A 27,085-nucleotide genomic window follows, 5' to 3' on the forward strand; every position below is an offset into this window, starting at 1 on the left:
TTTTTTGTGGTGTCGCTCAGACACCCGACTGTGGCATTTCTTTTAAAGCCCTTTTTTGTGGTGTCGCTCAGACACCCGACTGTGGCATTTCTTTTAAAGCCCTTTATGTGGTGCAGCTCAGACGCCCGACTGTGGCATTTCTTTTAAAGCCCTTTATGTGGTGTCACTCAGACGCCCCACTGTGACATGTTTGTTATTTATTTCATAATTTTAATACTGCTATGTTATTGCATATTCATAATTAACATGTTTGTACGCATCAGAGTTTCATTTAACTTGTGCGACTGACGTCATGAGCATAAAAATATTTTCAACACTTCATTGTTATATTATACCTATGTTCATAATGTTTGCGAGTACATTCAAAGTACTCACTGGCTTGTCCCTGGGTATTGTCTTGGCCAGATTTCTTGTGCGGAGAGGAGCGACCGTGATGACAGCCCCGGAACCCACGCAATGGTGATAGCAGCCTCGCGAAGATAGGAGTTAACCTGGTCAACTGTTCCCGTGGGAAATGGAGTCCCATAGACACTGATGATTCACAACCCGCTTCCGCCATCAACCACTAGAAACCATTTGTTGTACTCATGGGCCAGAATGATCTTGTACTACATATGTTGTATTTTGCTTGGAATTTCTGTATCAAGTTGGTGCCTCATCAGCTAATAGTTATCCTGGGGCTGGTGAGCACAACGGCCAGTTTCTGGAATTTAATACCCGGAAAATCGGTCGCCACACCAAGGCCGAAAACAGTGCGGCTGCGGAGCGCACCGAGCGAGAGAAGCAGGAGGCGTGGGTGGCGTTGGTGCGGCAAGAGCTCCAGGCTCTCGTGGAAAAACACGGGAGTTTGGAGCGTGACTCGAAGACTCAAGAGTCCGAGCTCGCCTTGGCTCTTGAGAGTGCCAAAGCCGCTAAGGCCGAAGCCCAGAAGGCCCTCCAGGAGATTGAGGCGATAAAAAAGATAGCGGTGGGTAAGGCATTCTGCCCTGTAGTGTGTCCAATGCTACCGCGCTCTACCGAGCCGAGGAGGGGAGCTCGACGGAAAAGGTGTTCTGGTCTCAATATGCTGAGGCCGGACATCCGGTGCCCCTGAGCGACCAGCTGAAGCAGTTGGTCGAGCTCCACAAGGTGGCCGAACAGGCCATGAAGGGCCTCATAGTTCGGTTGTGGCCTAAAGAAGCCATGCCTGGGAGCTACTTCGGTCTGGTGCGGCGGCTGGTGGACGTCTGTCCATGGACTGAAGTCATCAAGCGTTCCTTCTGCATTGAAGGTGCCCGTCGGGCCCTTGCCCGTGCTAAAGTGCACTGGGGCAAGATGGACGCCGAGAAGCTTGTGACGGACGCGCCACCGTCGGGCAAGGAGTATCGCAAGCCCGAGATGTACTATGAGGGCGTCCTGAAGGGTGCCCGCCTTATAGCGGGTGAATGCTCCAAAGATGTAATTTTTGAGTAGACTCGCATTTGTTATCTTGTACGCTGAAAACTTTGTTCATATGTGCTAAGCAACGCTTGTTTAATTTAAAATATTACCTTCTGTGCAGCCGTTTATCAAATTTGAGAGATGGCGAGTCGTTGGCTTCAGCCCCCATGCCATGAGTGCTGGGGTGTTCGGGATAAACTTGAGCGCTCTTGTTCCCATTCTTGGGTCCTTCGAGGGAGGCGTTCAACACGACGAACGAGGCAACCAGACTATAATGCTTGAACACTCTCACTTAGCCATAGAATTCTATAATTTTAAATTTCGGCGAAGCCCCTGGTATTTAGAATACCAAGTTCGGGGCGCTATCCACGCCTTGGCCGGACAATGTCGACTCCTCGCTCTAAGCGGCATGAGTCTTTAGGGACCCGAAAAACCTCTCGAACAGCGACCGGCTTTCGCCCTATCATGACGGTCAGTTTTAGCTTTCTCCACTGAGGTGCTCAACCCAGCTCAACCGGGGCACAATCGCAGTGGTTCTCCCAGTGCTACCTTAGCCGATATAACGGAACGTAAGGTACCAAAACATGGGAGCCGGGCAAACCCAACTATTGACCCAAGACATGATTCGGAGCCGATGCATATAATGTTATAAGTTTGGGGTGCCGCACTTGTGAAAGTGTTCAGACTTATCACACCATGTTTTGGGGTACTTAAGCCCCTGGTGTATTGACCGTACCAAGTTGTACGGGTGCAACATGTCATAGATGAACATTTTATGGAAAAAAAGGAATGCAATAATAAGCAGAAGCTATGTATTGTTTATTCAAAAGATACTGCAATGAAAGCAGAACGATACAAATAGTGCGATAAGCAAGGGATGGGACTATTTAACATGTCCCCCTCCAGGGGTAGGCTGCGGGATGGTATGTAAAACAGGTATACTGCTCGTAATAGAGACCACCTGGACACTCGACGTAGCTTATCTGCTTCCCTGGCTGTTGCATCGTGAGTTCGGCGATTCTACTGCCGGACAGGGCTTCTGGAAAACGGAGTCCTGAGAATAAGAAAAAAAGAATGACACAATTGGGAGCCCCTGGTGCGGTTGAGCCGCACTCTGGGCATGCCGTGGTCGTGCCCCTCCCCCTATGCCCATGGTATCTCCAGAGCGTAGTTATGTACGCGTGGTACTGGTTTCGCGATTTCGCGAGGGCTGGGGTTGGGGCCGCATTGCTATGCGTGCTCAGAACATGCCAGGCGGTCTTGTTGTAGGTTACTCCGGGCGCGCTTGACGGTGTCCAGATGTTTAGTAGTCAGACTCGAGAATTGCCTTAAGAGGCTGCTTTGTACTTCTGCCGCGAGGGCCGCCGTATGCTCCTCCGTTCGGAGAGAGTGTTCGGTGTTTCCATTGACCGTGATTACTCCTCGAGGGCCTGGCATCTTGAGCTTGAGGTATGCGTAGTGCGGCACCACATTGAACTTTGCAAATGCGGTTCGTCCGAGCAGTGCGTGATAGCCACTGCGGAACGGGACTATGTCAAAGATTAATTCCTCGCTTCGGAAGTTATCCGGGGATCCGAAGACCACTTCGAGTGTAACTGAGCCTGTACAGTTGGCCTCTACACCTGGTATGACGCCTTTAAAGGTCGTTTTTGTGGGTTTAATCCTTGAGGGGTCTATGCCCATTTTGCGCACTTTATCCTGGTAAAGCAGGTTCAGGTTGCTGCCGCCGTCCATCAGGACTCTAGTGAGGTGAAATCCGTCAATGATTGGGTCAAGAACCAATGCAGTAAATCCAACATGGCGGGTGCTAGTGGGGTGGTCCCTTCGATCAAAAGTGATCAGGCAGGAGGACCACGGGTTGAACTTTGGGGAGACTAGCTCCATCGCGTATACGTCCCTTAGTGCATGCTTCCGCTCCCTTTTGGGTATGTGGGATGCGTATATCATGTTCTCCATACGCACTTGTGGGGAAAGCCCTTCTGACCTCTATTGTTCGGCGGCCGGGGCTCCTCCTCGTCATTGCCATGCAGCCCCTTATCGTTGTTTTCGGCATTTAACTTGTCTGCCTGCTTGAACACCCAACAATCCCTGTTGGTGTGGTTGGCTGGTTTTTCGGGGGTGCCATGTATCTGGCACGAGCGATCGAGTATTCGGTCCAAATTGGACGGGCCCTGAGTATTTCCTTTGAACGGCTTTTTCCGCTGACCGGGTTTAGAGCCTCTAAATCCGGCATTGATTGTCGTATCTTCAGCATTATCGCTGTTAATGCGGCACTTGTGCTTGTTGCGACGCGACCTGCCATTGTTGTCCTTGGTATCAGAACTACCAGGGTTTTTGGTCAGGTTGTTACTGCGAGCTAGCCAGCTGTCCTCTCCTGCGCAGAAGCGGGTCATGAGTGATGTGAGGGCTGCCATGGATTTCAGCTTTTCCTGTCCTAGGTGTCGGGCAAGCCACTCGTCGCGGGTGTTTCTGTTTGAAGCCTGCAAGGGCCTCTGCATCCGGACAGTCAACGATTTGATTTTTCTTGGTTAAGAACTGTGTCCAGAATTGTCTAGCCGATTCATCTGGCTGCTGAATTATGTGGCTTAGGTCATCAGCGTCTGGTGGTCGCACATATGTGCCCTGGAAGTTATCAAGGAATGCGGCTTCTAGGTCTTCCCAACAACCAATTGATTCTGCTGGCAAGCTGTTGAGCCAATGCCGAGCTGGTCCTTTAAGCTTGAGTGGGAGGTATTTGATGGTGTGTAGATCATCACCGCGGGCCATGTGGATGTGAAGGAGATAGTCCTTGATCCAAACCGCAGGATCTGTTGTGCCGTCGTATGATTTGATGCTTACGGGTTTGAAACCATCGGGGATTTGATGATCCATTACTTCGTCTGTGAAGCATAGTGGGTGTGCGGCGCCTCTGTATTGGGCTATATCACGACGCAGCTCAAATGAGCTTTGTCTACTGTGTTCGGCCCAGCCGGAATTGCTGTATCTGGCGTGACGGTTGTCATCACGTGTCATGGGGCACCCACGCGATCCATAGATCGATCTTATTTGCCTTGCCTTGTCCTCCAATATGTCTTGCAAGTCTGGCGCATTTCCCCATGGCTTTGTACTTTTCGAGCGACGCCGGGGTGCGGCTTTAGTGGAGGGCCTAGAGGCCTCTTTGTCGCGGCCACTAGGTGGTCGGTCGGCCGCGTCATGCGCTGGTGATGTAGGCTTGGTTCCTTCCTCCTCTAATTGGGGTAGCAGCCTGCGTTTTGGGTAGCTCTTGGAGGGGCGATCGAGTTTGTACTCTTCGGCTGCAAGGACTTCGGTCCATCTGTCAGCTAGCAAGTCTTGGTCAGCTCTAAGCTGCTGCTGCTTTTTCTTGAGGCTGCTTGCCATGGCCATAAGCCTGCGCTTGAAACGCTCTTGTTCGACGGGATCCTCTGGCACGACAAATTTTTTGTCGTCGAGGCTTGCTTCATCTTCGGAGGGAGGCATATAATTATCGTCCTCTACCTCTCTGTCTGCCGCTCTATCATGAGGGGTGGCTTCTCCCTCCTCCTATGTTGAATCCTGCTAGAGGGGGTTGTCTTCGGCACTGTCCGGGGTGTTATTATCTCCCGTGCCGGAATCACCGTTTTTGCTGTGGCAGGATTTAGAGCGGCGCCGCTGACGCCGGCGCTTGGGTTGTTTCTTGGAGAGGTCATCCTCCGCTGTTCCATTGCCATTCCCATCTCTTGGGATGTCCACCATGTATATGTCGTATGACGAGGTAACCTTCTAGTGCCCTGTGGGCGCTGGTTCTTTGTTGTCTCCTGCATCGTTGTCCATACCGTCGATGTCTTCGGAGTCGAAGTCGAGCATGTCGGTTAAATCATCGACAGTGGTTACAAAGTGGGTGGTGGGTGGGCGTTGAATTTCTTCGTCGTCCGCATCCCAACCTTCCTGACCATAGTCCGGCCAGGGCTCTCCTGATAAAGAGAGAGACTTTAGTGAATTCAGGATGTCGCCAAAGGGCGAGTGCTGAAAGATGTCCGCGGCAGTGAACTCCATAACCGACGCCCAATCGGATTTGATTGGCAGGGGCGCGGGAGGTTCGGAGTCTGGAGAGGAGTCCGGCACCTCGGAGTCACGGGCTATGCAAAGGACAGGGATGGTGTTCGGCTCAATCGCCGTAGAGATCATAGCCCCCCGAGGCGGTGTCCAGCCACTCGTCCTCGATTGGCGAAGTCAGCTCCGAGCTAAGGGTCGAAGTGGACGTTGGTGCGGCCTCCAGGGCACTGTTCCGCGGCAGAGCTAGATCATACCCATCGAGACGGTGCGGCGCGCTTGGCTGTGGCTCGAATCCGTCGAAGATCAAGTCTCCGCGGATGTCAGCCGTGTAGTTCAAACTCCCAAATCTGACCTGATGGCCAGGGGCATAGCTTTCGATCTGCTCCAGATGGCCAAGTGAATTGGCCCGCAGTGCAAAGCCGCCGAATACGAAGATCTGTCCGGGGAGAAAAGTCTCACCCTGGACCGCGTCATTGTTGATGATCGAAGGAGCCATCGGGCCTAAAGGTGACGACACAGAGGAACTCTCAATGAAAGCACCAATGTCGGTGTCAAAACCGGCGGATCTTGGGTAGGGCGTCCCAAACTGTGCGTCTAGGCGGATGGTAACAGGAGACAAGGGACACGATGTTTTTACCCAGGCTCGGGCCCTCTCGATGGAGGTAAAACCCTACTCCTGCTTGATTAATATTGATGATATGGGTAGTACAAGAGTAGATCTACCACGAGATCAAAGAGGCTAAACCCTAGAAGCTAGCCTATGGTATGATTGTTGTTCGTCCTACGGAATAAAACCCTCCGGTTTATATAGACACCGGAGAGGGTTAGGGTTACACAGAGTCGGTTACAAAGAAGGAAATCTAATACCCTAGAAACTAGCCTATGATTATGATTGTTGTTGTCATATCCCTCCCGTTTATATAGACACCGGAGGGGGCTAGGGTTACACAGAGTCGGTTACAATGGTAGGAGATCTACATATCCGTATCGCCAAGCTTGCCTTCCACGCCAAGGAAAGTCCCATCCGAACACGGGACGAAGTCTTCAATCTTGTATCTTCACAGTCCAGGAGTCCGGCCAACGATGATAGTTCGGCTATCCGGACACCCCCTAATCCAGGACTCCCTCACCCCTGAACTAGCTCAATCAGTGCGACCGGTTTTTCAGGGGGCAACGCACGCTCGCATCCGACCGCACATGGATCTCCTCCTATCACCTCCGAGGTGCCGCACAGACGTGGTATTATGCCCTCGAGTAGGACAAGGGCGGCATCCCCCCATGGGAGCATTTCCACGAGCTTTGCCTCTTATGCTTCTAGCCGCCGATACATGGGAGTCGGATGGTGGAGCTTGGGTGCCTACCCTTCACCTATATGGTGTAGGACTTTGTCGACCGCTTCCAGGCCCTGGTGTGCCATGCGCCCAGTGTGACAGCTCACCAGCGGGCCGAGCTCTTCATTGGCGGTCTGCCGGATCATATCCGCGTGGACATGGAGATGCGGGGACCCCAGGACCTCCAGACGACCATGTACTATGCCTGCACCTTCAAGCATCACGCGGTGGCTATGTAGCAGGCATCACCGTCCTCGGGGGCCCAACAACCCGTCCGGCCGCCGTCGACACCTCCAGCACCGGGCCGTCTAGCCTAGGCCCCCGCGGCGCCGGCCGCGACGCGCCCCTTCCATCGGCTCACCCCGGCCGAGCAGCTCGAGCACCGCTATCAGGGGCTGTGCTACAACTGCGACGAGCCTATGTCTCGGGCAACATTTGTCTTTGCCTATTCTACTTGCAGGCCACAGACTACATTGAGGAGGCCACCGCCGCTGCCAGGCTGGGCGACCCGGCACCTCTATTGGCCGACGAGACTCCGCCGGGGCCGGCCCAGGCAAACGCCCTCGTCGTCTCCCTCCATGCACCCGCGGGCATCCGAATGGAGAAGACTATGCTGCTGGTGGTAATGATCAACGGTGAGCGGTTCCTCGCACTCCTGGACACGGGCTCCACCCACAACTTCCTGCCAGGGCCACCATGCGTTGGCTGGCGCTGAAGCCAACCGGGGGAGAGCAGTTGGGCTTTACCATGGCCAACGGTGACCATCTCCACTGTGAGGGTATTGCTAGGCATGTCCCTATCGTCATCGGCACCAAGCACTTCACCATCACCTGCGTCGGCATCGACTTGGGCTGCTTCGACTTCATCCTCAGTGTTGATTTCTTTCAAACTTTGGGTCCCATACTCTGGGACTTCGACACCATGACGATGATTTTCTGGCACCTATGTCACCACATTCGTTGGGAGGGCATCGATGGTGCCTTCTTGGCGGCCCCTCAACCCCAGTTGACGGTGGCCGCCCGTCGACGCTGAGCATCCCTGTTGGCGAGCCTGTTGCAACAGCACAACGACCTTTTCGACGAGCCGCAGGGCCTGCCACTGGTCTGACCCTACGACCACCGTATCCACCTGCTGCAGACACTGCTCCCGTTGATGTGCGTCCGTACTGCTACCCCCAGCTGCAGAAGGACGAGCTGGAGCGGCAGTATGCAGTTATGCTCGCTCAGGGCATCACCGGATCTCGACGTCACCATTTTCCGCGCCGGTGTTCCTCGTGCGCAAGGCCGACGGTTCATGACATTTTTGCATCGACTACCATGCTCTCAATGCCAAGACGTCCAAGGACAAATTTCCTGTCCCCGTCGTGGATGAACTTTTGGACGAGGTACACGGGGCACAATTCTTCATCAAGCTTGACCTCCGTTCCGGATATCACCAGGTGCGGATGCACCCGGACGATGTCGCGAAGACGGCCTTCCGCACTCATCATGGCCACATCGAGTTCCACCCTTTGGCCTCTCCAATGCCCCAGCAACATTGCAGACGTTGATTAACGACGTGCTCCGCCCCTACTTGTGCCGGTTTGTGCTTGTTTTCTTTAATGTCATTCTTATCTACATCTCATCGTGGGCGGAGCACCTATAGCACATGGCCATCGTCTTAAACGAGCTTAGAGCGCACCATATACACCTCAAGCGCTCAAAGTGCTTGTTCAGCACAACATCTGTTGCCTATCTCGGCCACGTCATCTTGGCGGAGGGCATCGCTATGGATGTTGACAAGGTCATGACGGTTTCTTGGGCCTCACTGGATACTACCGAAAATTCATCCGGGAATTCGGCCTCATCGCAGACCCACTTACTCGCCTGCTGCACCGCAACACCTTCTCCTGGGATACGGAGGCGACCGAGGCGTTCCAAACCCTCAAGCAGGCTCTCACAACGGGGCCGGTCCTCCAGATGCGTGACTTCGACAAGCTGTTCATGGTGGACTGCGATGCCTCGGGCGTGGGGTTTGGCGTCGTCCTCCATCAGGGCGATGAGCCGCTTGCGTTCTTCAGCAGGCCCTTTGCCGCGCGCCATCACAAGCTCGCGGCCTACGAGAGGGAGCTTATCGGCTTGGTGTAGGTTGTGCATCACTGGCGGCCATATCTTTGGGGGCGGCCGTTCCATATTCACACAGATCACTACAACCTCAAGTTCTTGTTAGACCAACTCCTCTCCACCATGCCGCAACATCAGTGGATCAGCAAGCTCTTTGGCTTCGACTTCACTGTCAAGTACCATCCGGGCCGCCTCAACACCGTGGCCGACGCCCTATCCCGCCGCGACGCCGACCATGACACCGACACCGTCGACATCGCGGGGCGGCCCTCTGCATCTGCTTGGGGCCCTCCTTCGCCCTCATCGACAACATCCGTCGGGCCATCGCGAGCGCTCTGGATGCGCAGCTCCTTTGGCAGTGCCTCAACACCGGCGACCTGGAGGAGCCGTAGCGCATGGCTGCTGGCCTGCTCCTGCACGGGCGCCGGCTCTTCGTGTGAATTACGGCAACCTCCATCACCAGGCCCTGCTGCTGGCCCACTTGGCCGGTCATGAGGGCGTGCAGAAGACCATCCATCGTCTCCGAGTAGATTTCTACATCCCCGGCGACCATGCGCTGGTGCAAGACTGGGTGTGGTCTTGCATGACGTGCCAGTGCAACAAGACGAATACATTGCGGCCGACAGGGCTGCTACAGCCCCTTGAGGTGCCCTCTCAGGTCTTGGTCGACATCTCCATGGACTTCATCGAGGGCCTTCCCAAGGTGGGCGGCAAGTCCGTCATCCTTACGATGGTCGACCGCTTCTCCAAGTATGCACACTTCATTGCGCTCGGCCACCCCTACACCGCCACCTCCATGGCGTGTGCCTTCTTCGACTGCATCGTCCTCCTCCACAGGTTCCCCTCTTCGATCGTCAGCGACCATGACCCGGTATTCACTGGTCATGTCTGGCGCGATCTCTTCCGAATGGCGGGCGTGAAACTGCACCTGATTACGGCATTCCACCCCCAGATGGACGGCCAATCTGAGGTGGTCAATGATGTCTACTATGCAACTTTATTCTTGTAGACATGTGTTGGGCCTCCAAGCGCGGAGTTTTGTAGGATAGTAGCAATTTTCTCTCAAGTGGATGACCTAAGGTTTATCAATCCGTGGGAGGCGTAGGATGAAGATGGTCTCTATCAAACAACCCTGCAACCAAATAATAAAAAGTCTCTTGTGTCCCCAACACACCAAATACAATGGGAAATTGTATAGGTGCACTATTTCAGCGAAGAGATGGTGATACAAGTGTAATATGGATCATCAGCGACCGTGACCCGGTGTTCACCGGTCATGCTTGGCACGATCTCTTCCGGATGGCGGGCGTGAAACTGTGCCTGAGTACGACATTCCACCCCGAGAAGGAAGGCCAATCTGAGGTGGTCAACAAGCTAATTGCTATGTATTTGTGTTGTGTTGCAGGTGATCATCCCCGGGCTTGGGTGGACTGGCTCGCTTAGGCGGAATACTGCTACAACACCTCCTACCACTCTGTCCTGCGCGCCACACCTTTTAAGGTGGTCTACGTCCGTCCTCCACCACCCATATTGACCCCGGGACGGCCCGAACGGAGGCGGCGGGCGACCTTCTCCGTAGCAGGTATGAGATCCTTGCCGAGGTACGCCAGCGTCTTCTCCAGGCCCAGCAGCTGTCCAAGAAGTACTACAATGGCCACCACCGTGGGGTGGAGTTTGCGGTGGGCGACTGGGTGTGGTTGCAGCTCCTTCACTACTCCACACATTCATTGGATCCGTGCGCTAAGTGCAAGCTGGGCCCTCGCTACGCGGGACCGTTTTCTGTGGTGGAACGCATCAACAAGGTCATTTACCGCCTCCAGCTTCCACCAGCGCTCGCATCCACGGTGTCTTCCATGTGGGCTTGCTGAAGCCTTTTTGCGGTGATCCGCTGGCGGCCACGTCGCCGATTCCTCCAACCTCCGATGGACGTCTTCTTCCGGGCCCAAAGAAGGTGTTGAAGGCCCAGTAGCGCTGCAGCGTGTGGCATTTTTTGATCCAGTGGCAAGGCCTTCCGGAGGGGGACGCCACTTGGGAGTAGCTCGAGGAGTTCCGCCAGCATTTTCCAGACTTCCAGCTCGAGGACGAGCTGTTTGCCCAGGCGGGAAGAGATGTTCTGACCAGCGTCACTTATAGCTGGAGAAGGCCATTGGTGCGTCTAGTTAGGGGCTTAGCCCAACTTATCTTCATTTTTATTAGCACCTCGAGGATTATATAAACACTTGTAAGGCCACGTTTTGGAATTAAGCTATAAGTCATAACTATTGACCGGTTCCCTTCAGGAGCTGAAACCCTAACCCTAGCCACCTCCTACGCCATCTCCTCCTCCTCCACCACCGTGCGACCATGGCGCTGTCACGCCGCCACTCGCGCCCAGCTCCTCGCCACCCTCCCTTCCACCCCTACAACCTAAGAGCTAGGCCTGGTAGGATCCCAGCTCCTACGATTGTCTCTATTAGTTGTCAAATCGACAATTGTAATTCAGTGGAGGGGGCTGAAGCAATGGATGCATCTGTTAGACCGGCTGCCCTAACAAATTTGTACCAGGGGGACTTGATTCTAGAGCTGGATTGTGTGGCAATGGTCAAAGACCTCACGTCCAATGAGCCAGTGTCCTCGGAGTGCTTCCCACTGATCCATGATATTAAGCTCCTGCAGAAATGGTTCAAGTCTACAGTGGTGGCCGCTGTAAAATGCGGCTCCAATGGTCTGGCCCATTCCCTGGTGGCTCTGGCAAAGACAGAAGGCAACCAGCGCAAAATCGGTGATATCCCTGATGATGTATGTGAGCTATGGATAACTCTGAGTGATGTTGAAAGTGCAACTACCCCTGGGTGGTTTTGGTAATGATAAACACCATATAGCTCATTGAACTAATGCCATTTCAAGATAAACATGTCAGGAAAGTTCAATGATTTGCATGGCATGGATAAGGATTGTGAACCCCTCAAAATGCTAAGGACAAAAGATTGGCTCAAGCTCTAAAGTCCAAGACTCTACATTTTCTATTTTTAGTGATCCAAGATCACATTGAGTCTATAGGAAAGCCAATACTATTAAAAGGGGATGAGGTGTTGCTTAATGGCTTGCTTGCTCAAAATGCTTAGTGATATGCTCCAAATCCGTCAACCACTTTCTCATATCCACATATGTCCCAAACCAAAAGTCAAACTCGGCCCCACCGATTTGATCCATCCGGCGCCATCAGTTGACATAGCCACTGCCAGAAACCCTAGTCACTTTGGTCTCACCGATAGGGATCTCGGTCTCATGAGATGGGGTTGCAAACTCTCTGTTTCCCTTCGCAATGTTTCGGTCTAACCAAGATGAGTGATCGGTCCCACCGGGTCTGCAATGCAAACTCTCTGTTTCCTTTTCATAACGCTTCAGTCCCACTAAGACGAGCGAATAGGCCCCACCGCGTTTGCCTGACCAACTCTCTGGTTAGCTTATTACCAAAGTCGGCCCAACCGAGTTTGTGTAATCGGTCAAACCGAGATTATGTTATGCCCTAACACTAATGATATCGGTCCCACCGAGTTGACATGTCGGTCCCACCGAAATTGCCTAACGGTCACATTATGTACTGGATCGCTCCGACCGAGTTTTCTGATTCGATCCCACCGAGTTTGGTATATTGTGTGTAATAGTAAGATTTTGTGTGGAGGCTATATATACCCCTCCACCCTCTCCTCATTTGTGAGGAAAAGCCATCAGAACGTGTCCACACTTCCACTACTCATTTTCTGAGAGAGAGCCACCTACTCATGTGTTGAGACCAAGATATTCCAATCAAACCATATGAATCTTGATCTCTAGCCTTCCCCAAGTTGCTTTCCACTCCAATCATCTTTCCACCAAATCCAATCCTATGAGAGTGAGTTGAGTATTGGGGAGACTATCATTTGAAGCACAAGAGCAAGGAGGTAATCATCAACACACCATCTATTACCTTTTGGAGAGTGGTATCTCCTAGATTGGTTAGGTGTCACTTGGGAGCCTCCGACAAGATTGTGGAGTTGAACCAAGGAGTTTGTAAGGGCAAGGAGATCGCCTACTTCGTGAAGATCTACCCTAGTGAGGCAAGTCCTTCGTGGGCGATGGCCATGGTGGGATAGACAAGGTTGCTTCTTCGTGGACCCTCCGAGGGTGGAGCCCTTCGTGGACTCGCACAGCCGTTACCCTTCGTGGGTTGAAGTCTCCATCAACGTGGATGTACGATAGCACCACCTATCGGAACCACGCCAAAAACATATGTGTCTCCAATTGCATTTGCACACTCCAATCCCATCCCTTTACATTCTTGCAAGTTGCATGCTTTACTTTCCGCCACTTATATACTCTTTGCATGCTTGCATGAATTGTGTTAAGATTGCTTGACTTGTGTTAAGTTGTTAAAATCTGCCAAGAACTAAAATTGGGAAAAGGTTAAGTTTTTATTTGGTCAAGTAGTCTAATCACCCCCCCTCTAGACATACTTTTGATCCTACAATTGGTATCAGGGCTTTGGTATCCATTTGCCTTGATTACCATAGCTTTTGGTGATCATAGCCTTGGTTTCACAACCTAGGAGAGTATGGCGTCTAGCGAGGGAAATTACCACCATAGAGGTCCTTACTTTGATGGTAAAAATTTTGCTAGTTGGAAGGATAAGATGAAAATGCATATTCTTGGACATAAACCCACCGTTTGGGCTAGTGTGTGTATTGGCTTGCAAGGTGAATTCTTTGATGGGAGAGAACCGAACCGTGAAGCTACCGCGGAAGAGTTGAAGATGCTGCAATACAACGCTCAAGCTTGTGATATCCTCTTCAACAGACTGTGCCCCGAAGAATTCAACAAAATCATCCGCCTTGAGAATGCAAAGGAAATTTGGGATACTTTAATTGATATGCACAAAGGTATCGACTCCGTCAAGGAATCCAAATTGGATGTGCTTCAAAGTCAACTTGACAAGTTCAAAATGAAGGATGGTGAAGGTGTCGCTGAAATGTACTCTAGGCTTGCTCTCATCACAAATGAGATTGCCGGCTTAGGAAGTGAAGAGATGACCAACAAATTCATCATCAAGAAGATCCTAAGAGCCTTGGATGGAAAATATGATACCGTGGGCACATTAATCCAAATGATGCCCAATTACAAAGATCTCAAGCCAAAGGAAGTCATTGGAAGAATTGTTGCTCATGATATGTCACTCAAGGATAAGGAAGAGCTTCACAACAAGTCAAGTGGTGCTTACAAAGCCTCATGTGATGCTCCTACATCATCAAGTGAGAAACAAACCTTCAATGAGGAATTGAGCCTAATGGTGAAAAACTTCAATAAGTTCTACAAGAGTAGAAGCAAGGAAAGAAGCTCCAAGTCAAGGTCCTACAATGACAAAAGATCTTCGAGTCGTGAACGTAATTGCTACAATTGTGGAAGACCCGAACACTACTCCAATGAGTGTACGGCTCCTTACAAAAGGAGAGAAGATTCACCTAAAAGAATAACTAGAAGAGAAGAATCACCACCAAGAGAGAGAAGGAGTAGAGATGATCGTTATGAACGAAGAACCTCCGAGAGAAGCAAGGATTCGGAAAGGAAGGACAAATCATCAAAGAGCTACAAAAAGTGAAGACATCAAGCTCATGTTGGTGAATGGGTATCAGGCTCCGACTCCGACCATCACTCCAAGAGAAGCTATCAGTCTGACTCCGAATATACTCAAGATGAAGGTGTTGCCGGTCTAGCACTTGTGTCAACCAACTCCTATGACATATTTGACTCACCAAATGAAGGAATTGGAAGATGCTTCATGGCTAAAGGCCCAAAGGTATCACACCCTGATTATGTTGATTTCAATAGTGATGAATATGACTTGTTAGGTGATGATGATTTACTTGTTGACAACTCTAGTGATGAATACTATGATGAAACATCAATTAATCATGCTAATCAAGATAAAACGAATGACAATGATAAGGAGAAGATTGAGCATCTAACTAAAGAACTAAACACTCTTAAGTTAGCTCAAGAAACTACCTTGGAAGATCATCGAGAACTTTTAAAGACTCATGAGAAGTTACGCTTTTAAAAGCTCAACCTTCAGTAAGAACATGAGTTTTTAAAGGCAATCAATGATGATCTTCGCAAGAAAAGTTCTTCTTACATTGACAAGCGTTTACTCTTATCTACTTACATGCCACAAGTAAAATCTAGCAACAAGAGTAAGAAAGATTCTTCTTCTAGTAGTAACAATAATCGTGCTAAATCCAATGTTGTAGCTTCTAGTTGTTCTCTTGATTCCACTAATGATTCTCTTAGCCAGGTTACACTTGAGCAAGAAAACAGCTTATTGAAGGGAATTATAGAGAAAGGTGTCTACAACAGCCTTGCCGGAAGTAAGCAATTTGAGGAAATTGTACGCAAGCAAGGAAGGCACCGGAAGAATCAAGGTGTTGGTTTTGAACGAAAGTTCAATGCCAATGGAGTTGAGTGGGAAGAAGATCAATACCCCAATACAAAGTTTGTTCCCCAACAAGAGAAGTATGATCCTACTTCTTTCCAAGGGACACAAGCTCAAGATGATCTTCCACCACAAGACCACAAGCAAAAAGGCAAGGACAAGCTTCAAGAGGAGATTGATGCCTTTGAAGAAGCTCCCAAGGGCTTGGTCAAGTGGGTTCCCAAGACTACATCAAGTTCTACTTCATCAAGTTCCACTACGACCCCAAGGATTCCCATCAAGATGATGTGGATCCCAAAGAAGAAGGACTAGAGAGTTCTTGAGGGTGACTCCGCCAATAGACTTCACTCATATCATTTTGGCAAGGACAAGAGCAATCTACTTCCACATCTAGCACTAGTTCAAGGAGTCACAAACCCTCTTGTTGGTAAGACAAGGGAAAAGGTAACCTAATGCTTCCGTGGACATCATCTTGTGTGTGCATCACTCTATGGCTATGGATAACCTTGTTTGTTCCTTGTGGGACTAACCTGTGTAGGACTGAAAGTGCAACTCACTCCAATGGACTGCTCCAAATGATCTACAACAACATTGATCATCCACATCTTCAACACCTACATGAAGTCATCATCGACAAAACCCAAGGTTAGTTCACCCCTCTTAGGGGGGATCTCACATCTAGGGGGAGCTTTACTCTAAAGAATTGAGCTAAAGCAAATCTAATGGTGTGAACATAACAATGCTTTATGTAAAAGTGGTAACCCCACTTGTGCTTAAATGATGAGTATGACCTATGATCAAATGTTCTCATTTGACTCCTAAGTCAATATACTCATACATAGATGACCTAGTCATCGCCAATTGATTGATAGATGCTAGAATTGGTTGTGCATGCTTTGTCACATATTTCATTTGCCATTTTATTGTGTGAGCATGTCGTCTGCATATTTTACTCATTCGAGGACATCCACTTGTTGCTTTGTTTGTTTGGTTTCTTTTTATGTTTTGCCAAGTGGATGGACAAGAATTCCTAAGAACCTTCTCTATCTATCTATGCTTTTCTCGTCTCAAACTCTATTCATGCTACATCACAAAGTTTGATCAAGTCAGATTCGAACCACTTTATGTGAGGAGCACTCGGAGTCCCCGATTCGTCATAGACTTAAACTTCCAAAACCTCTTTGTGCATTTTGGTCTAACCGAGACATCCATTTCTGTTAAACTGAGTTCACTAAGTTGATCTAGGTTTTCATCTCGGTGCAACCGATTTGAACATTTCGGTCACACCGAGTTGCAGCAACTGCTTGCGATTCTGCAATCTCAGTGCCACCGAGTTGTTCCACTCGGTCACACCGACAGGGTCGGGATATAAATACCCATGGGTGAGATTTAGGAAATTACTTCAAATCCCCTCAGCCCGCGCATGTCCTGCTCTACCTCCTCGGGTCTCCGGATCGTCTCCTCGCCGCCAGCGACCTCCCGCCATTGGATTCTGCTCCGCCGTCGTTGTTGCAGCGAACATCCGTCGTTCTAGGGTACGTGTTTGACCCCTTGTGCTGTCTTTTTAACTCTGATTCCTAGCACAAGAATAATGCCATGATTTTTGCCACGAATGAGATTGATCTAGTTTGACTTGAAAATTTTAGAGTTAGCTCTCGGCAGAACTCATCTCAGACCGACCGAAATGTAGAAATCGGTCTCACCGATTCGGCTTAGGCCATTGCACATGCGCTTTTTGGTCTGACCGAAAAAATGCAAATCGGTGTGACCGAGTTCAAGATTCTGTGGAACCCTAGCAATCTCGGTGCCACCGAACTGTGACTCGGTCTGACCGAGTTCACTAGTTTAGGTTCCAAGTATTGCTTCCGTATCACCGAGTTTGTCAATTCGGTAGCTCCGAGATCATTTCTGTAGAGAACTAAAACTAAGTTTTTGACTCAATTTGTTTTGCAAAACCTTTGTACTTTGTGATGCTCACCTACTCTACCTCATCTACAACCTATTCACAAGGTCTGCTGACAGTTTTCCTGCAAGATGTCTGACCAGAGTGACAGCCAGAACAGATCTGAACAACAAAAGCAGTTGAGTGAGGGCACTAGCCCCTCTAGCAGCTATGATGAGGGTAGCAGGAGCACACCTAGTAACTTGCCCAAGGCAGCTACTAGAGCAAGAAAGAAGAGAACTTCAGATTCAGAAGATGAAGATTATGTTGCAGCTGAGGATGAGGCCACTTCAAAGAAGAAAGTGCTGAAGAAAGAATATGGTACTATTGCTTCAACCAAGCCAGGGTTGAACAAGAAAGCACCAGCAAGGAGAGTTCCTATGTCCTCCACTCAAGAAACTTTGGGATCTGAACCCAAAGAAACTGTTGCAGAAGGGAAGAAGAGGAAAGAGAGAGTTAAGAAGACCACTGCCAGGATCATTGTCAAGACCTCTATGATGAGAGATTCTGAAGAGGAAGAGGAAGAGGATGTTGCTCCAGCACCTAAGGCACAAAAGCTAATGGGAGATGCAATTAAGTCAAGGGCTGCTGCTAAGCCCAAACCTGCTCCCAAAGCTACTGCTCCAGTCACCAAGACTGCACCTAAGAGGAGTACAAGAAACATTCTTGCTGAGGAGAATAACAAGGGCCCAATGCCTGAAGTTGAAGAAGAAGAAGTTGAAGCCCAAGTGCTAAGGAAGCTCAAACCAAAGATTCCAGACCACAATGATACACATCCTATGGCAGAGGACATGAGCATCAGGAAGGATGCAGGTCTGAGACTTTGGAGGAAAAATGACCTATATGCTGTAAGAAGGAGAACTGCTGTGGATTACAGGTTCCACACTAAGGAACAACAAGATATCTATGAGACTATTCTGCTTGACAAGAAGCCAATAGTATGTGACATGAGATGGGTTGATTGGACATACATTAGAAAAAATGAAGATCACTTCCCAGGTGTCTATGATAGCTTCAAGGCTTGTGAAGTGGATACGTTTGTTGGCCAGAAGCTTACTAAGTGGAATGATGAGCTGATCATGCAATTTTACTCCACTGCTCACTTCTATCCTGATGGCAGAATTGTCTGGATGTCATAAGGTACTAGGTACCAATCCACTATTGATGAATGGGCCAGATTGATAAATGCCCCAGAAGCTCATGAGGATGACTTGGATGTGTATGCCAAGAAGAAGAAAGACCATAACTCAATGGCAAGTATGTACAAGGAAATTCCTGATGCAGACCTGGAAACTCACAAGCTTGGATCAGTGAAGCACTTATTGTCAGGCCTACCTACAATCAATACCATCCTGAGGCATACTCTTTTGCCCAAGTCTGGAGATCAAAGAATGTTAAGAGGACATTTCATCAACTTGCTACACATATTTGATGTTCCTCAGAAGTTCAAAGTGATGAGTCTGATTGTGGAAACAATCAAGAGGACAGCTACATATCAAAAGAAGTCTTGTGGGTATGCTCCACAAATTCAGGTGCTCATCAACTCCAAGATGGGCACGGGCACTTATTTGTTGGACAAGGAGCATTTACCTCTCAAGCCAGATTTTGAGGATAACACTGTTGTCATGGATGAGAAAGATCCTTCCTCAGTGCAAGCACATGAGAAGAGAGAGAAGGCAAGGGCAGAGAAAGCTGCAAAGATGCCAAGTGCTGAAGAGGCATCTCAGGTGTTCTTAAAGAGTAAACAAGATCAGCTTGGATATCTGATCCAATCCACCTTGAGGATTGAGAAGGGCTTGGCCACCCTGACTCAAAATCAGGAGAGTTTGGAGAGGATCTTTGAACAGAAATTCTATGATCTTGATGTCAAAGTAACTGAGATTCAGTCAGTAGTTGAGCAACTCCAAGAGGAAGTAGAGGAGAAGAAAGGCAAGTCTACTACAGATGCTTTCACAAGAGTGCCAAGAGGTCAGAGGTCTGCTGCAGTGCCTGTTCCTGATACTAGAGCCACTACATCTGCACCAGCAGCCACAGCTTTAGTGCCACCTCCAGAAACCACTCCACCAGCTCCAACTACTTCAATAGAAGCCTTCGTCCTTGGAGTCATCTCTACACCACCTCATGAAGACCAAGCCTGAGAGACGCATAGCACTATGCATATTTTTAACTTTTTGGTAACTTGTTGCCAAAGGGGGAGAAACATGTATAGATCATAGTCTTCGAGAGAGAGAGTGTTATTTTTGTCTCTCTTTGCACTTTATTTGCTTGATACTTTATTGAGTGTTTGCTTGACACATTATGTCTTTTGTGAGATACTTGGATGATCATGTGTTTGATCATATGCTACCCTAATGTGTGCTTGAATGATATTATCCCTTATATCCATTTATGATCATTCACTTTGCTTGGTGATGAGTGCATGTTTTCAATTGTTATCATTTTGAGCGCTCCACCAAGATGTATGTGATATGGAAGAGTGACCCATGATCCTAACACATTGTGCATTTGTAGTCCAAAGCAAACTTTAAATAATACACAAATTTAGGGGGAGCTCTTGCTTATCACATACCTCTCAAAGCGACGATGTATTTCAATCTTATTATCATTTTTCGAAGCTTTGATCTATATGTTGTCATCAATTACCAAAAAGGGGGGGATTGAAAGTGCAACTATCCCTGGGTAGTTTTGGTAATGATTAACACCATATAGCTCATTGAACTAATGCCATTTCAAGATAAATATTTCAGGAAAGTTCAGTGACTGGCATGGCATGGATTAGGATTGTGGACCCCTCAAAATGCTAAGGACAAAAGATTGGCTCAAGCTCTGAAGTCCAAGACTCTACATTTTCTATTTTTAGTGATCCAAGATCACATTGAGTCTATAGGAAAGCCAATACTATTAAAAGGGGATGAGGTGTTGCTTAATGGCTTGCTTGCTCAAAATGCTTAGTGATATGCTCCAAAGCCCTCAACCACTTTCTCATATCCACATATGTCCAAAACCAAAAGTCAAACTCGGCCCCACCGATTTGATCCATCCGACGCCACCGAGTTCAGTTGACATAGCCACTGCCAGAAACCCTAATCACTTCGGTCTCACCGATAGGGATCTCGGTCTCCGAGATGGGGTTGCAAACTCTTTGTTTCCCTTCGTAATGTTTCAGTCTAACCGAGATGAGTGATCGGTCCCACCGAGTCTGCAATGCAAACTCTCTGTTTCCTTTTCGTAATGCTTTGGTCCCACAGAGACGAGCAAATCGGTCCAACCGAGTTTGCCTGACCAACTCTCTGGTTAGCTTATTACCAAAGTCGGTCCAACCGAGTTTGTGTAATCGGTCAAACCGAGATTACGTTATGCCCTAACCCTAATGATATCGGTCCCACCGAGTTGACATGTCGGTCCCACCGAAATTGCCTAATGATCACATTATGTACTAGATCGGTCCGACCGAGTTTGCTGATTCGGTCCCATCGAGTTTGGTATATTGTGTGTAACGGTAAGATTTTCTGAGAGAGAGCCACCTACTCATGTGTTGAGACCAAGATATTCCAATCCAACCATATGAATCTTGATCTTTAGCCTTCCCCAAGTTGCTTTCCACTCAAATCATCTTTCCACCAAATCCAATCCTATGAGAGTGAGTTGAGTATTGGGGAGACTATCATTTGAAGCACAAGGGCAAGGAGTTGACCATCAACACACCATCTATTACCTTTTGGAGAGTGATGTCTCCTAGATTGGTTAGGTGTCACTTGGGAGCCTCCGACAAGATTGTGGAGTTGAACCAAGGAGTTTGTAAGGGCAAGGAGATCGCCTACTTCATGAAGATCTACCCTAGGGAGGCAAGTCCTTCGTGGGCGATGTCCATGGTGGGATAGACAAGGTTGCTTCTTCGTGGACCCTTCGTGGGTGGTGCCCTCCGTGGACTCGCGCAGCCGTTACCCTTCGTGGGTTGAAGTCTCCATCAACGTGGATGTACGATAGCACCACCTATCGGAACCACGCCAAAAGCATTCGTGTCTGCAACTGCGTTTGCACACTCCAATCCCATCCCTTTACATTCTTGCAAGTTGCATGCTTTACTTTCCGCTGCTTATATACTCTTTGCATGCTTGCATGAATTGTGTTAAGATTGCTTGACTTGTGCTAAGTTGTTAAAATCTGCCAAGAACTAAAATTGGGAAAAGGTTAAGTCTTTTTTTTGGTCAAGTAGTCTAATCACCCCCCCCCCCTCTAGACATACTTTCGATCTTACAGATGTTTACTCAGGTTATTCTTAAAAAAGTAAAAAAATAGTGTGTTGTCTTATTTTATCATTATAACTTAGGGGGGCGCCAACCAACTTTATGTTCCGTTTCCGATGATGTGTATACTGAAAGCACACACAAAACATAGTTTGTCATCTAATCATAATGTAATTAACACCAAAATCTTTATTAGAGAGCGTGTGTCCTTTCAAGCACATATCAAGATAAAGACCATAGGAAGACGCACACGAACAAGATCCAACAATGGAGGATTGTCATGACATAGGGAGATAACTATCTTCTCAAGCGTCGCTTTCGGGCAACTATATTTTAGGGAGGGGTTTCGCCTCAAGGGAGACAAATGTCACACATCCGATGCTACCGCCTATGAAAATGAGGTCACCCACTAAAAATTAAAGAAAATGGGAAAGTTTGTGGGACGTGAGGGTAAGTGTGTGTGTGTGTGTGTGTGTGTGCGCGTGTTATTGGGCCCACCTATCGCCGCATGGTGACCAAAGGCAATGAGGCGATGATGTTTGTCGAGGTCCAATGTCAACCCTATCCATTGGTGTCGTGACGTGAGAAGATCACGGCATACTCGAGTGCCGCTTTGCGATGAGTGTCACGCCTCCCTTGCCAAAGACGACGACAAGGAGCTATCCGGATACATAATAAACAAAAGGGGTAGTTGGGATGGGTATGAGCTGGCTATGCGGAAAAAGCGCGTGTGTGTAAGGGATGCTGAATGAAAGCGTTTGTGAACACCTCGCCTCTTCCCCGCGTTCTCATCCGTTCAGCATCTCTTCTCTCCCCGAATTCTCCAATCGATCCCTGATCCAAATTAACGTGATCTCATCATAGACGAGGCACTACAAGTGCTCATCCTTACTCCTCTAGAAAACCTTCGCCACATCAGTCGACCCTACGTTTTGATTGCGGCTGGCTGCGAAGGTGAGTGAGGGGCAGGCGGCGCAGATGAATCGGTTGGGCGGCAGTGGCCTTTGCGGCGCCAATGTGCCACCGCTGCAGCATCAACAGATGGAGGATGTGATGGGTCTCGGTGATCCCATGCTAGTGGCGTTGCGCAACAATTACCGCCAGAGGATGTAAGTGCTTTACTACTTCTATCTCCGTAGAAATTTATGTAGGATGTGGTGGTGCTCAGTAGTTATTCAATCAGGGGTTTGAAGTGTATATATGCACTGAATTAGAATCAACTTTCACAGAGCACCGAGATTGTTAACCTTCCTTTTTCTCTTAAAAATGGTTGATGACCTTCCCTTATTTTGCAAGGTCTTGTTTGACATAATTTCCAAAACGCGCGGGGTTGGGGTACACATGAAAGCCTTCTTTATTTGATTCAATTTCCTTGTTCTTGAATTGCCAGAATGGAGCATGCACGAAAGGAGGTAACTGCGAGATTATATGAAGGAAAGAGGGTAACTGCTGACTGGCAGCAAGGGCTGCCGGAACTTGCTAGGCGGGTCGAGAAAGTCTTGTTTGAGAAACACCCAAACAAGGTGCGCTCTGTTTACTTAATCTTTTTTGTATGTATATATGTATCCCTCGTCCATCTCTTGACTAGGAAGGTAATGTTAGGAATAAGCCACCGTGGTGGTGATCAGTGTGCGTGTGTGTGCGTGCTGGTCGAGCCGGGCGCTGGTGCGTGGCCTCGTCGTGTCCGTAGGCATGCGTGTGTGCGCGTGCTGGTCGAGCCGGGCGCTGGTGCGTGGCCGCGTCATGTCCGTAGGCATGCGTGTGTGCGTGTTGTGGTGGTGCGTGAGCTAGGCTTGCGTTCGAGTCCGCCACCATAGGGCTAGGTCGTTGGCGTAGGTAGCGGGGTGAGCGTGGCGATCTGTTGCGGGCCCACCACGTCGCGCCTCAAGATGGCAATGGAACCTCGAAACCCGCGTCCCCGCGGGTTTTTACCCTATTAGGGGATGGGAATGGACATCTTTTCATCCCCGCGGGGCTATTATTGGGCACATTATACAACCCGACACGTTTCATAGGTTTGCACCCGTTTCGGTAGTCCCCGAACCCGAAACCCGGCAAACCCGGCGAAATACATTTTTTACCAAGCGCTGATCCGGCACGGCGCGGCCCAACCCAAAGCTACCGAGCCTGAGCGACCGAGCCCCCCACCCCCAGCGTCGAAGGTCAAACCAACCCCTCGCTGGGTGGCTAGTATCGCTCGCTCCTTCTCCCCTCCCTCGAGCCCTCATCTCTCTCTCCCACAGAATACCTAACCCTAAACCTAGGAGGCTAGGGCCCCACGAAAATATATAATAGAGCAGCTGCACCCCGGCCCCCTTATCCTATACGTCCATATACCTCGGGATATGTGCCAGCCGTTTCCGTAAGTATTGCATGGCACGGTTATGTAGCAGGTGTTTCCAGTGGTGTGCCACAGTGATCGGTCTACTACTATAGGTAGGGTACTGTACAGGCTGGGTTATTCTATCACAGATAAAGACAGACAAACAGTGGACACTCCTCAGGATGCCCGTGACTCTGGTCTACCTGTGTCCCCATTGTAGTATCCATCTGCAGGACAATGCTATGCGGCGGGGGAGGCAGATTCATTTGAGACAGAAAATGGAGAGAACCAAATATGAGCAGAGGCAGCAGCCGCTGGGGCTAGAGGAGTAGCGGAACCAGCTGCAGATTCAGGCCGGCAAGAGTATTGCCGCCGATGCTATCCCGCGCCAGGGCAAGGCGCACACAGCCGCTGGTGATATCCCGCGGCGTCATACATCTCCCGGATCCAACACAGGTAAATCTGCCATTGCTGGAATATGCACAGGCCTTCTTGAAGTCGATTTGTAGTTTATTGGGAGTAATACACCCGAGGTCGTTGATTGGTTTTCGGCGCACGTCAGGGAGATGATTAGCCCTGGATGTCTCTGTTTTGCAGGTCAAAATAGGCACACAGTAGGATTGGATTGCCGGCGGCGGAGTTGGATCTGTGATGCGGCAGAGAAGCCACATGGAAAGGGGATTCAGATTTTAGTAGGGGAAATACAAATCGATTTAAAGCCTACTCCGGATGAGCAATGCAAACAGTAGTGCAGGTGGAAGAATCAGTATGTACCTATCGTCGTCCGTCGGAGTGATTTCCAGGGGCCGATCGCCGGCGGCATCGAATCGCCTCCTTGCACCCCGTCCATGTCCAGTCAAAGAGCGAGCACAGGGAGGCGAGAGAGACGGAAGTCCTATTCACGGGTGGAGCAGTACACCTACGAAGTCAATGGCTGTAACATACATCTGCCACGGTAATAGGTACAGCAAAGCTGGATTGCGTGACGGGTATCTCGAGGTACAGCGCACAGATTCAAACGCGGCCCCTGTGCAGATGCTCTAAAAATCCGCTTCCTAGGGGCCCAGCCACCGCCTGGGTTGATCCCATCTTGCAAGATCCACCGACCATGATCTGCGCCGGCGAGCCTCCTCCCTCCATGTCTTCTCCACCGCCGCCGGTCTGATCTGGAGAAAGGGCGCTGCCACCGGTGACGAACCCCATGGTGGCCTCTTCACGTCCCAAGTCAGGTGAAAGGGCGCCGCGGTCGGCGCAGTCTGCAGCCATCCGTTGCCTTCCTCTCTCTGCTACAACCCCGTGAGGTGGTGATGTAAGGGCAGTAGGCCGTGCCCTTCGTGGAAGAGGAGGCCGAGGGCTTTCCAATCCGATTCCCAAGCGTCCATCCAACTTCAATGTCCTCAAGTTATGCTGCTGAAATATGCTCGTTTTGTTGTCGAAATATTATTCTTTGTTGGTTCTATGTTTCCTTATATATGTCAATTTCCCCGTGGGTTCAGAAAACCTGATGGGTTTAGGGGATGGGCGAAAAACTAGCCTCGCGCACGGTGACGGGGATGGGACGGGTTTACGATTTTCTCGTGGGAAGGCAAGACCCGATGGGTTTCATCCCCGTTGCCATCTTTTGAGTCGCGCCCATGTGGGAGCGCGTTGTGGGCGCGGCCAGAGCGACCGGATCGTGAGCTCGACTGGGTAGGAGACCTGGGGGTCGTGCCCCAGTACTGGCTCGGGTATAAACCCCGTGTTCTGTTCGTTGGAACGGCGGGGTGCCTTGAACTTGAGATAAAACACTCACTGTCTGTGCAGCGAGGCTTTCGTTGCCGAAAACCACCACTGTCCCTCTTTTTTCTTCCTCCGTTCAAGCGCGAGTGTGAGAGAGAAAGAGCTAGGGTTTAGATCCAATAGGTAAATTGCTGTCTTATCATTTTTCCTAATGACGTCTCATATTGTTTCGGCAGTGGGAGTACTACAACATGACGAATGGACCAGTTGAGCCACATTTCGAGTTTGCTGTGACCTCGCTTGCTCAGATTGAGAGGCAGAGAGCATCTTCCACAGCCTATGCTCATGGGGGCATGATTCAGGCACCTGGTGCCACGCAAGGTGCTTACTACAAACCGTTGAATAGTTATTTTTTTGTGACAGACGACAACATCTGCTGCAATAATCCTGGTTCTCCATCCAGTTACATCGCTGCAATTTGCATATAATGTTTTATTTATTGAGCTTCTGTAATTAGCTTAAAGATCAAAAATGAAATTTTAACCTTAAAGATCCATCATCAGAAATTAGCTTTACGTATCTTCTTCCTTCAGACTCTTAATTTCCCTTTTGCTTAGCATAACGTATGAACCAGAGCAGAGCTGAGATATCAAAATGTTCACTGTCAGTGACCATGTATATGCTATTAATCTTATATAGGGCATTATGCTAGCTAGTGTGCCCTGTAAATCATGCTTCTAATTTATTAGCTTGATTTGTGTTGCTTTCTTTCCAGGGGAAACTCTCAACGACCATGTGAACACAGTACTATCTCTGGGAATAAACTCTAGTGATGCTCACTCGGAAGGGTCCAATAGCAATTTGGTAAGAGCTGCAAACTGGACTTCAGCAGTATCATGTTACACTAGTTTTATCAGCTCATCACTGCTACCTATATATGGCAACGCAGGCAATCCGTCTGCCTGTTAAAAAGGAGGTCTCAAAGGAACCAAAGTTCAGCTGTCCATTCTGCTTCGACGAGCTGGTCGATCCGTCATCAACTATGTGCGGCCATATCTTCTGCGAGAAGTGCATCAAGGCCTCCATCCAGGCTCAGAACAGGTGCCCTGCCTGCTGGAGGGGACTAACCATGAACAGCTTCCACCGGATCTACCTCCCTGCTACGATGGAGTAAATTGATCCAGGCCTTCGCGTCGCCGCCATTTTGTCATCCTATCTGAACTATACTTCACCGGGTTATCGTTACCATTGAACTTCTGGTACTCGGAAGGCGTGTTACTGAGCCCTTCTTGTCTGCATCCGTCACTTTTAAATAAAATGTAGTCTCTTCCTGTGGGAAATCGAAACATGTGCTTTGTACCGTGAAAAGATATGTTCTGATCGTTAAAGATATATTTGGTTGTTTGCGCACTCTACAGTATGGCAGGGCATATTTGATGATTTGGTCTTGCGTTGTCACCTTTTTTTTAGTCTCACAAGTCTGGCAATAGTTCTGGAGGAACAAACGCTGAGTGGGGGAGGGCCA

The 27,085-nt window shown here is 49.3% G+C and overlaps 1 pseudogene; it reads left to right on the plus strand.

Moving 5' to 3' along the window:
• Window positions 1–11,383: 11,383 nt before the first annotated feature.
• Window positions 11,384–26,952, plus strand: LOC119278140 (annotated as a pseudogene).
• Window positions 26,953–27,085: the final 133 nt, after the last annotated feature.

This window comes from Triticum dicoccoides, chromosome 3B (genome assembly GCF_002162155.2).
Source record: "Triticum dicoccoides isolate Atlit2015 ecotype Zavitan chromosome 3B, WEW_v2.0, whole genome shotgun sequence".
In the NCBI taxonomy this organism is placed as follows: Eukaryota; Viridiplantae; Streptophyta; class Magnoliopsida; order Poales; family Poaceae; genus Triticum; species Triticum dicoccoides.